General features: G+C 53.7%; 1 protein-coding gene across 9 annotated transcripts in view; it reads left to right on the top strand.

Moving 5' to 3' along the window:
- The first annotated feature begins 2,051 nt into the window (after nucleotides 1–2,051).
- Lingo1 (leucine rich repeat and Ig domain containing 1) overlaps nucleotides 2,052–11,891 on the top strand; it is a 181,068-nt gene continuing 171,228 nt past the window's right edge. For all 9 annotated transcript variants that reach the window (XM_029569221.1, XM_029569223.1, XM_029569218.1 and 6 more), the window contains exon 1: nucleotides 2,052–2,183. The gene's annotated coding sequence lies outside the window, so the exon portion shown is untranslated. The remainder of the gene's footprint in view (nucleotides 2,184–11,891) is intronic.

The raw sequence follows: 11,891 nt of genomic DNA on the forward strand, positions 1-11,891 counted from the left end.
AGCAGAGGACATCAGAGGAGGAGGAGCACTCCTGCAAAGACTACCTGAGCTAGGAACCCTCACTCAGCCTGGGTTCTATTCACTTAGAGATGAGGGTGGGTCTTTCTCCTAGACCTGCCAAGTTACAGCCTTGCTGTCCTTCCAGAATCAAGCTGAGAGTCCTCAGTTCAAGTTTAAAAAACACACCCACACTCCTCACTTCCCACTTCCAGGTCTTCGAATGTGCTTTTCTCTTTGAATAAGATGTCCATTCTTTTCTTTCCTGCCTGGTCAATTCCTGCACATGCTCTAATGCATAGTTTCACTTCTCACCTCCTCCAGGAAGCTTTCTTGGCTCTCCTCCACTGCTAACAGCATACTTCCCACTTCCTCATTTTCTGATCCTTGGAGTGTGTCTAGCACTCCTGTACCTAGCACAGGATGGGTGCACAACAGATGCCTAGTGAACAAATGGACAGAATGATCTCTCTGCAGGATTGGGGAACAGGAGCCATGGATATGAAATGCTCTGACCAAGGGTATCAGGAAGGTCCAGAGAAATTTTGGATGTAGAGTTGGTCCCTGTGCTCAACGTTGCCTTTTCTCTGTTCTCCTGGCAAGGTGTGAGAAAAAGGGTCATGGAATAAGTTGAGGGGGCAACCAGGGCCTGAAAAGGGTGGATTGGGGATGGCAAACGGTGCTGCCTCAGCAGTGGTCCCTGCTTGCACATGCAAAGAGGTGTGATTTGGGTGTTGGGAATCTTCCTGGGGACTCTAAGGTCCTCAGAACAGCTAAGAAGTCAGCGTTGCGCATGGCCGGACATGATGGAAGCCAGTGCCTTCCTGAGGAGCGGTAAACTGAGCTGTCCAGAAGTGTAGGCGGTTGCCCAAGGTCACACAGTAGGAGGAGGCTACCCTGGGCTAGGGGTCCGGTCCTCTCCGCTTGACAGGTGTTTTCATCCGGGGTTCACATTCGGACACCTAGGTCCCTGAATCTTCACTCTTCCCAACCGCACAGTCCTGTAAGTCCAGCCTACGATGCCCCCCAGGCTCCAGTCTGCCTTCAGGCTGGGTGCCAACAAGCACTGAGCGCCTCCTGGATGGCGTGGACCTGGTGGCTCTCTATCGTTCTCCTTGACTCACCTCCAGCCCCAAAGGGCCGGCCTTAAGCTCGGCGGACAGGGCACCTTGCGCACGGCCTCGGCTGCGCCACCGCCGGGCTTCCTCCTGCGCCCGGTGGCCACCCTCCCCGGCGCCCCCGGGTGGGGCAGGTGGAGCCGGGTGCGCTACGCCTTTAAGCCTCGGCGAGATAAGAGCGGTCAGCAGCAGCTGAGGCTAGCGCGGGACGTCGCCCGCCACCCGCCAGGCTGAGCGCGGAACGAGCCGAGAGGCGAGGGGCAGCCGGGCCCTAGCTGCCCACTGCGCGCCCCAGGCCAGGGCCCCGCGAGCCGCGGGCGCCACCCGGTGTGATGCAGAGAATGTGAGAGCGCAGGGCGGCGGGCGCAGGAGAGGGCGGCGGCGAGGCACACCGAGAGGCAGCGGGAGAGATCCGGGAAGGGTCGGGGACAGGTGGGGGACTGGAGAACAGCGGCAGAGAGGAGCGAGAGCGCACGCGGCTGCGGGCGGTGGCGCAGGGGAAACCGCAGGAGGAGCGGGAGCCGGCACCCAGTCGGGGTTCGGGCTGCGAGCGCAGCCGCGGCCCGGGAGGGCATGGTGGAGCAGCGGGGACGCCCGCGGGGTATCCTCTGGGGGTGGCGGGGGACGTGAGGCGCGGCCCGCCCAGGCAGGGCCGTGGGCGACACGGCAGAGCTTCCACGGGCTGAGGCTGCAGGGGGCCTGGGTGAGCGCCGGGAGAGTGAGGTGGCGGGGACGTGTGCGCGCCTGGGTGTGAGCGCGCGTTAGGGATTCTGCTGGCATCGCAGCGGGAAGAGCAGAAGGCAGGAGCCGGGCGCGCAGGGGAGCGCGCTCTCCTGCGCACACGCCGCGCGCTCTTTCACACGCGCGCACACGCACACAGACACACACAGACACAGACACACACACACACGCACGCACACACACTCCCGTCTTGCTTCTCTCGTGGCCGCTGACACCATCTCGGGGCCGAGCCTTGCAGAGCGGGAATCGGAGGTGGAATCCGAGGCGAGCGGAGCCGGGTGATGTGGGCCCAGAATGGAGTCGCGCGCGGACGGCACGTCTGGGACGGTGAGTGTAGCGGGACCGGAAGGCTGTGGCGGGGCTGCGGCTGCAGGGGTGCAGGCCCCGGAGCTGGGGGTGTCTGCCTCCCGGCAGCGCCGCGTGCGCGGCCTCTGATTGGGCGGGAACCTCGGGGGCAGCGGTGGGGGTGGGGTGTTGAGTGCGCGTCCATGATGAGTGTGCACGCGCGATGCTAGTAGAGGGGCGCGCTCTCAGCACCCTCGTCCTGACCGTGCTTTGCGCCGGGTGAGCGGCCCCGCTTAACCCTCGCCTGGCTCTGGAATCCCGGCGGCTAGGAGCAACTTTGCTGAGCACCCCGGGCGTGGCGGGCCTGGAGGGGGCGGGGATGGAGGCGCTTTAATGGTGGAACTTCGGCTTTTCTTTCTTGAGGAGAAAACGTGAGGCAAAGTAGGGCGGGGGCGCTGGTTGGACCACCTGGTAGTTGAGGGGTGCGCCTCTTCCACCTCATCCGCTCAAGCCACAGGCTCTCTGGGAGCCAAACCAACCCCGCAGTGCTGCTAGAGTTGCTCCCAGCACCAGACCCCAGGGACCCCACAAGGGTCCAGCGAGATGGCTCACTGATAGCCCACAGGAGCTAGGAGATGTCTTTGCAGCTAGGGTGAAGGTGGGGGAATGGGGAGTGTGTAGGTACGTGTGAGAGTGAGTGTGTCCCCGGGGTGCCTCCTGCTCATCGAATGGGTTGCTCTAAGAAAGGAACTACCTGCTAAGGCACACTTGAACTAGATGCCCAGCTCCCAAGAGGCTGAGGATGAGAGGGATGTATTTAGGCCCACCAGCCTAGTGTCTCTATCACTTGGAACAGTGCCTCTGCCTGTCTCACTCTGTATTCCTCTCCCTGTGATTCTCTGCCCACGCTCTGGTCCTGTGTGGCTGCTTCAGGGAGACTTCCCATAGTCCCCAACTGCCAACCCAGGTGGTGCAGTAGAGATAGGGTGGGGAGATGTGGTCTCTGTTTGTGCCTCTGAGAGGGAAGGAAGCTTGTGTCCCTTGAGTGAGACACTCAAGGAAAGGTCAGAGGTGGAAGGGACCTCTACAGACTTTGCCAGATTCTCCTTACCTCCAGGGCAGGTTCTTTCTCCTCTAGAAAACCACCTCTGGCTGCTGATTGGTTCTGAATCCTTCCAGCTCTCTTCCTTGCAGATGGAACCTTCATATATAGTTTTTCCTGGCACTCAAAACACTAGCCTGTGGGTTCAAAGCCTTGATCTCAGTTTGGGTGCTACCTGAAGGGGTGTGGTGGCTGGACCAGTCAGCATCTAGCCAGATTTCTGAGAAAGACAATCTCTATGTGTGACCAACTTTCAGATGTGACACTTCCTTCCACCTTCATCATCCCCCTGGAGTCTCTCAGCCATGGTGAGAGAACATAGGACTCCCAGACATGCTTCTGTCTACTTTACAGAGGAGGAAACTGAGGCAGACATGGAGCTAGGAGAACTGGTCTGTCTCAGGACAACCCCTTTCAGGGATGATCTGATCCTGGTCCTGGAGAGGCAAGAAGGGACAGGGAGGATACTTGGACCTTCTTTATTGGCTTGGACAGGACTCTAGAGGCCTCTTGCTGAAGTCACCCCAGGACAGCTCTCTGCTGTCACTGACCAATATCTTTCCCAGATGGATCAGCCACTCTCAACCTGAAGCAATTTAGCCAATTCATTCCCCTGACTCCATCCATGGGACCTCTGACTGTAGCCTAGTTAAACATGTGCTGCTTAGATTTGGGACCAGAGCCTGGTTTATGATGGTTTGCAGCCTGGTTTACTTGCTATACTCAGCACAGCTCTGGCATGTTAGTATTATTCCAAGGTTAGAGCTAGCCTGGGCCTTGGCATTGTCCATCTGTGTGGGCCCCTGGGTGAAAGAGCTCACCCTTTGGCAAGTGGGGTTTGTCATGGAAAGTTAAGTATACACTAGGGGGAGGGATCTTGGTGGCTCCCTCCACCAAGTTGTCCAACTCAGTTCCTTCCCCAAGTTGTCCAACTCAAACACAGGAAGTCAGAACCATCAGATCTCTTTGACTCGAGGAGTCCTGCTGGTCCCTGCACTCCGGTCCATGCAGGCCTTTGGAGGTGGAAGACGTGGCTAAGGGGTGATTGGGGCTCCCTTTGGGTATGGTGGTTATGCTTGCCATGGCTTTTTTCTTCTCTTTCAACTCTGCTCCCTCTACCTCTATGTCGCCCAAGTCTGGGCCTTTGTCTTCTGCAGTGCTGGAAATCTTATGCAGGACTACATGCTGGGCAAATGCTCTATCCCTAGCCTTGGATTTTGGTGTCTTGGGTGTAGACTAGAAAGAACATACCCAAGTGGCTAGAGAATAGCCAAATGCCTGGCTAGACCCAACTTCTGTCATCCAGGCTTGCTTGTACCCCTGCCCTATTTTCTGTCTGAAGGGTCCTGCTCATTGCCTCCAGCTGTTCCCAGCTGGGTGAGCTCTCCATGAGGACATAATCTGGGGATGGGGCAAGGTACCTCCTTGGCCCCTGGTCTGTGCTTCTGAGATGAGAATCCCAGCCAGATGCTCCTGGTCCCCGCTGGTTGCTCCCTTAGGAGGATAACCATTCCCTACCCCAGCCTCCTGATTGTGGCCCTTGATTTTTCTCCTCAGCTAGGCCCTGACCCTGACATTTTGTGTGGGTTTTAAATAGTAAAACTGTTACATTCGAAGAAATTCAGCCTCAAATTCTAATTCAGCTACCTAAAGAAGTTGTTGGGTAGATTGGACCTTGGAGTAACTTGAGGAAGTTGTCTCTGACAATTCAGAACACCTTTGGGGGTGAGTGGATGGTCACTCTGGCCAGTGTGCATTCACATACCTGCCCACCCTCAAAGCACACCTTGGTTCTTGTTCCCCACTGCCTGGAATCCTGCATATAGGGTCCTATGTACATCTGGGACAGCTCCTGTTTGAAGCCTGGGCTGTACGATGTGTATGCTGAGGTTAGCACTCTCCCTCCCTGGGTGAGGTGTGAAGGGGAACCAGGCTTGGACCCACAGACCTTGGGATGAACAGAGCAGGCTGAGTGACTACAAAAGCACAGATGGTGAGAGGTGGAGGGGCAATTCAGAGGTCCTGGTGGGGCTGGAGGGATTTGGACTTGCTGAAATGTTTCTGGCACGTGGTGGATGCTCAATAAATCTTTGTTGAATCAATTAGTGATGGGAGAATGTGGATGTGAGTGAGGGCTTTCCAGGAGATGGCCCAGTGTTAGCAAAGGCAGGGAGGTAGGAAGTACCTGGTGTGGGTTGAGTGTGTTTACTGTGGAGTAGCTCACACAGGAGCATGACAGGTAAGCAGGGTGCATAAAGAATGTCTGAGTGCCCAGGGAAGGAGTGTGCGTGGATGCCAGGCACAGGGGTCTCAGGGTTGATATTCTTGAGGGATGAAATTAGATTTGTGACGTAAACCGTGCTTGATTTTAGTGGTGGGGAGCCCTGATCAGGAGAGTCAGAGGCTGGGAGGTGGTCCTGAGGCTATGGGGGCAGTCCAGGCTGGTAACAAGGGCAGTGGCAGGGACAGGAACTCAACCTACCTTCCTGGGAAGGCTAAGTGGCCAAAGACAGAGAAATTCTGAGTAGGGACATGAGTAGGTGAGGGCTTAGGTTATATGACCAGTATCACCAATGGCACATGTGGAAATGGCAAGTGTCCTGGAGTCACAGTTGCAGCCTTCAGTACTATGTGTCCCTGAGCAAGGCCCTGACACTTGGGCCTCAGTGTCTGCATGTAAATTGGGTAAGATAGATCATCTCCCTGGATAACTGGAGTAGATTTGGCTGGAGAGTTGTATACCCTTGGAAATGGATACAAAGGCATGGGATAAAGGTCAGCATTGCTGTTGGACAGATGAAGGAATTGAGCCCCCGAGGGTCTAATGATTGCCATAAGGTCATAAAGAAAATTGGGGGTAGGGCATTCCAAACTAGAGTTTTCCTGGCTGTGCCTGAGGCCTGCTGGTCAAGGGTAGGTGGGGCAGCCTGGGCTTCCAAGCCTCTGAAGAGGACGTCCTCCAGCAGTTGCTTCAGCAGTCCAGCTGTCAGGGAGCATATGGGGCCATATGGCCATATCAGGGGAGGCGCTGGCTGCTGGAGAAGGAATAGTGGCTGTCACCATGGCCTTCTGGATCTATGCAGGCACTGCCAGCCATCAGGGTCAGGGCTGGCAGAGGCCAGAATGGAACCTCGATGTCCAGGCTGGTTTGGACATGGAGGTTGGGTCTTGGCAGGTGGCCCAGTTGCAGCACCCATCTGCTAGAGCAGCTGGACAGGTGGCTCTGTGCCTGGGACTTAACCAGTTAGCTTAAGGCCAGCTGTGACAGTCATGTCCCTCTCATATGCCCCAGCTCTGATGGTCCTACTGGTCCATAAGCCATGGGGAGCCAGTCTCAGGCCTCAGTGGAGTCTGTATGTGTATCAGGCTGAGCACTGATTCTGTTACTGAGATTTTGGGGTGTGGACAGGCTCCTCAAATCAGTATGGTGAGATTAAAATGACCTGGGGCTTAGAGGCCAGCTAGAACTGGGTTTGAATCTTTACCCAGCTCCTGCCAAGCCTGGTAAGTTTGAGCAAGTCACATCTCCTTTCCAAGCCTCAGTTTCTATATCTCAATCACAGAGAGATTGATAGTAGCTTAATAGAGATGTCATCAGCACACTACAATTCTTGTGCTGGAGTGTAAAGTATCAGTCAATGTTGGGCCATTTTGTACTTTATGCAGAGAGTGAGAAGTCCTCTTGGTTTCAGTGTCCTGACTGAAGCAAAGAGGAACCTTACTATTTTCTTTTACAAAATTTGCTATATAATTTCCATGTTTCTATACCTTTTGGGGGTGGGGGCAGGACCTCTTGTAGCACAGGTTGGCCTTAAACTCACTATCTAGCTGAAGAAGACCTTGGATTCCTGACCCTCGTGCCTCTGCCTGCAAATTTGTGGGATCACAAGTCTGTGCCATCATACTTGGCTTCCCACCTTTTTATACTCATGTTTTATCCTCATGGCTGTTCTGTACTGAGGGCAAAGCAGTGCTTCATTTCAGAGATGAGAAAACAGAGGCTGTGAGTAGGAAAGTAATATTGCCAAAGTGATACAGCAGGTCGGGCTGGACCCTGTCTCTGCCCTCCTAGTCCAGTGTTTTTGCTCCAGCATTAGGCTTCCCAAACTTCTGGGACAGAGACTGGGAGTGCTTTGTCTTCTGTTTGGTACAAGCTTGGGGATTCTGGAGACTCCCGTCTCTATTAAAGCAGGGATAAATGGTCCCGGTGATCACCAGTAGCTGTAGTGGTTAGTACGCGGGGTGCTCAAGAGCATTGTCTGCACTTCTCTGTGTACCTCAGGCCCACAAAGGACTGAGCATGTCCAGCAGGTAGGCAGGAGCTTCTGGGAGGAGCTAGGGATGGCTTCCATACCACCCTGGGCTATGCCAAAGTAAGTAGGGCTCAGTCTTCTGTGAGTAGGTAAAGGTCCTAGGCTTTGCCCTTGACTGCTGTGTGACTCTGAGCGGTCACTGTTTCCCCAAGGCTGTTTCCTTCTTTGTGAGTTGGAGAGAGTAATCTCCTGGTCTGTGTCACAGGCTGTTTTTGAGATACTGATATAAATATGTATTTATAGGTAGGTAGAGCATAAAATCATGACATTCCATGACAGTGAGTCGAGTAGTCTGATCCCTACAGTTTGATGATCCTACGATTACTTGGTGATTCACTTGTTGGGTGCTTCCTTTGAGCCCAGCTGTGCTGGGTGCTATGGGGACAGAGATGAGTAAGACCAGACTCTTGAGGTATGTGGCCCAGCAGTGACTGTGGACAATCCCTCTCAGCACATGCTGATATTTAGGCTCTTACTCAGCACCCTACAGGGCTCCCTATTCCCCTCAGGCTGGTGTCTCAACTCCTTAGAACCTTGCAACAGCCTGACCCTCTGGCTCCAGCCCTGTCTAGTAGTCCTCTTCTGTCTCCTCATCCATGTACTGTGGCTTATCCATTTTGGGTACCTGGCATGGTCAGGAGACAAATGAACTGATTGAAGCATGTGGTACATCCCTCAGGGCCTCCATGGCCCCTACCACTTCCACCCTGGGTGGCCCCAGGGCCCAGGATGTGGGCTGTGTCCAGGATGTTGTTTGAGAAGCTTGGAATTATGGGCAATTTTTCTGCTGCTTTGCTCACCACAAACATAGCCCTCCCTGTCCCAGGAGGCTTCATCAGGTTTGTGTGGGGGCATCTAGTCACTGGCCACACATAACTCTTACAGATGAATTGAATGCTATTCAGCAATTAGTGATTGATTATTTGGGGTACTGATAACTCTTCTCTATCGACCAGTGGGGCAGGCCTGGACAGCACTGGTGTGGGTCAGCTGGGCCAGGCTGGGGGATTTCGATCATGCCATTCATCCCTGACTAGGAGACTGGACCAACAGGAGCTGCAGAGCAGAGGTGCAAGGACCTCTCCATTTCATAATGCCAGGATTGAGATAGGGGAAGAGGGACATTAGGGTACCCAGGGGCTTTTTTAAAACTAACTCTTCCTTCCCCTGTTTTCCATCTTCCTTAGTTTGCTCCCAGTCTCTCCTAGCTGTGGATCTCATCTTTCCCACCTGTTAAATGGGAAGTCAGTTACTTTATGAGGTAACACTTTGCCTTTGAATGATGGCAACCTGTCCTCATTTCCACTTGACACGATACCTTGAATGGGGACATCCTGGGGGGTTCAGAGAAGGATAGACCCATCATCATGATGCCCAGCCAACAGCTGCACTGCAGAGAGGACAAAATGCTGGAGGGTGGGAGGACCATGGCCACAGACAACAGTCTCCTCAATAAAGTGCTGGGTTTGACTTCTAAACATGGAGCCAGGGCTTCAGTGGAATGTGTGAGAAAGCGATTTCTAGGGAACCAACATCAAGGAGATGGCAGGGGGATGTTTAACCTACTTAAGAGACCCAGTTGCTTTTCAGGTATGCCAGGAACTCAGGGCATTGTTTGTGGGCCTGGTCATGTGATCAGTGCTTTTTAACTTTCTGTTAGGAACATTTTCAGACATGCAGAAGAGCAAAGAGGATCGTACAGGGAACTCCCAGACACCCTCACCAGGATTTAGCAATTGTTGACATTTGCTACATTTTGCTTTATCTTTTTTTCCTGAAGTATTTTGAAGTATATTGTAGACATCAGGACATTTCATCCTTAAATAGTTCAACATCCATCTCTTAAAACAAGAGAAAACATTTCTGTCTGACCTCAAAGGGTCACGTATATTCTCTGCATTTTAGCTTTGAGATGAGGATGCTGACAGATGAGGAAACTGAGGCCTAGAAGTTATTGGTCCTGTCCAAGGTCACATAGCAGGGAAGAAAGAGGGGCCCTAGAAGGTGGTACTGGGTGTCAGTTCGGTCATGGTGCACACAGGAAGGGTAAAGGAGACTCGAGGGGCCCTGGTGCCTGGCAGGTGGCTGGAATAGGATCACTTCTGGGTGGGCTTTTCCAGCATAGATTGTAGGCTTCGCTGGAAACAGGAAGTGACCTCTTTTAGGTTAATTGTCTAGCTTCCTTTTGTTTGCAGTGGGGATTAATCAGGAACTGCAGCGTCAGGGAAAATCTAAAACAACTTCTTGTTTATTGTTTAATTTGGGAGACTGTTACCAGGCTCTGGCCATGCTGGTCCTGGGGAGCCTCTGTTGGAACCTGAGGCAGAGCTGTCACCTTGAGGCAGGGAAGAGGGGGTGGGGACTGGCCTGACAGGAGGGGTTAGGATCCCAATCTGGACAGCCAGGGGGTGGGCAAGACGTGTGTGTGTGTGTGTGTGTGTGTGTGTGTGTGTACCAGGCTTGGGATCGAACCTGGATTCTGGACTATGACAGATTCAGCACAAAATGGGAAGTGAGCCTCTGACCATTCCCTGCCTCCTTGGGGGCCGGGCACCCACACATGCTTGGGGAGATCACAACTTGGAATGAGAGAATGCTAGAACTAGAAAGCAGCCTCAGAGATGATTTTATTCAAGACTTAGAGTTTCCAGATAGGAAAACCGAGGCTTAGGAAGTGGTCAGTCCTGGCTTAGGTATCACAGTGAAGCACTGTAGAGCCTCAACAATAAGCCAGACACCTGACTTCTCAGTCCCTAGACCCCCCTGCCTCTCAGGGCATGTGGTTCAGGACCATTAGTGTCTCCCAGGTGCAAGGAGCAGAGTCAGGCCAGCTGTGGAAGGGCTGTCAGTCATCCTGGGGGTGGGCTCAAGGTTCCCCTGCTGGTGCCACCCTCTTCTCTCTCCCTCTCTCATCCAGGTCCCCCCTCTCCCCCTCCCCTTTGTCTCTTCCCCCTCTCTGTGTGAAAGGGAAGGAGGGAGGGAATGAAGGCCTCAGGGAGGAAGGGGGAGGGAGAGAGAGGAAGAGAGGGGATGGAGGGAGGGAGTGAGGGAGGGAGGGGAGAGAGAGAGAGAGAGAGAGAGAGATTGATTCCTTCACATGGCAGTCTAGTCACTTGCCAGTGGTGGCACAGGAGGGGGAATGGGTTGAGCAGGTCAAGGAAGAGACCTCAGTGGGATGTCCTGAGATTGACTTCCTGTTTCCTTCCCTGACCCCATGATAAAGAGCGCTCTGATTAGTACCAGGCTCACTATTGGGAATGGGGGTGGAGGTGGGAAAGCCCCTGGGAGAGAGGCGACCAGAGGGAGAGCAAAAGAGAGACATCAAAACACTTTTTGATCCCGGGTTGTGTCCCTGTAATACTGACAGACTATCAAGCTTGTGGATCCCTTGCAGTCAGGAAAGAAGAGGACAGAAACTGACCTGGAACAGTGGTCTAGTGAGGGCTGAGCTGAGCCTGTCAGCACTTTTCCTGGTTGGAGAGATGAAGTGGGGATGGGCCTTTTCTGCCCTGAGAGTGAGGTGAGAGGGCTAGGTCATGATTATCTGCTTCAACCTCTGTGCATGGGGAGTGGGCTGGGATGAGTTATAGGAAAGAGTTTGGGTTCCTGTCCTCTACCCTGCCTGGCTGCCTTCTGCTGTCCCAGTATGTAGGGGTGGGCAAAGTGTGCTATGCCTACAGTCTACTGTATACCTCTGTACTGTCTACACTGTCTATGTAGGACCCCCAGGTAGACATTGAGAGAGTACTGTTCTCATTCATGTGCCCTTAACTATGGCTCAGAGAGGTCACCCTCCTGGTCATTATGAGGCTCAGATTTGAATCTAGAGCTGTCTGCCTTGCTGTACCATGAGACCTGGTTTCTGCTGTCCTACTGCTGCTCCCTGGGAGTTGGTTTCTTCCTGAGTCCCCTAGGGCTGGGAGTGGAGTTGAGGGCTGAGCTGCAGACCTCAGGATAAAAAGGAGGCCTTTCCCAGTGCGGGAATGTTCTAGGGCTCAGGTTGAGGCTTTCTATGGTCCTGGGGAAGTCTTAAGCCATGCAAAGTAGGAGGATCACTGGCTGCACTTGCTGGGCTACTGTTCTGGTTTGTTTCTTCATTGCTGTGACAAAATACTCTGACCACTACCAACTTGGGGAGGAAAGGGTTTATTTAGCTTATATATCCCGGGTCACAGTTCATCCGGGAGCCCAAGGTAGGAACTCAGGGCAGGAACCTGGAGGTAGGAGCTAGAGCACAGGCCATGGAGAATCACTGCTTACTGGCTTGCTCCCCTGGCCCCTGCTTAGCCTGCTTTCTTATGCAACACAGGCCCACCTGCCCAGAGGTGGCACCAC

Source organism: Nannospalax galili, unplaced genomic scaffold, assembly GCF_000622305.1.
Source record: "Nannospalax galili isolate Female #2095 unplaced genomic scaffold, S.galili_v1.0 scaffold1622, whole genome shotgun sequence".
NCBI classification, from domain to species: domain Eukaryota; kingdom Metazoa; phylum Chordata; class Mammalia; order Rodentia; family Spalacidae; genus Nannospalax; species Nannospalax galili.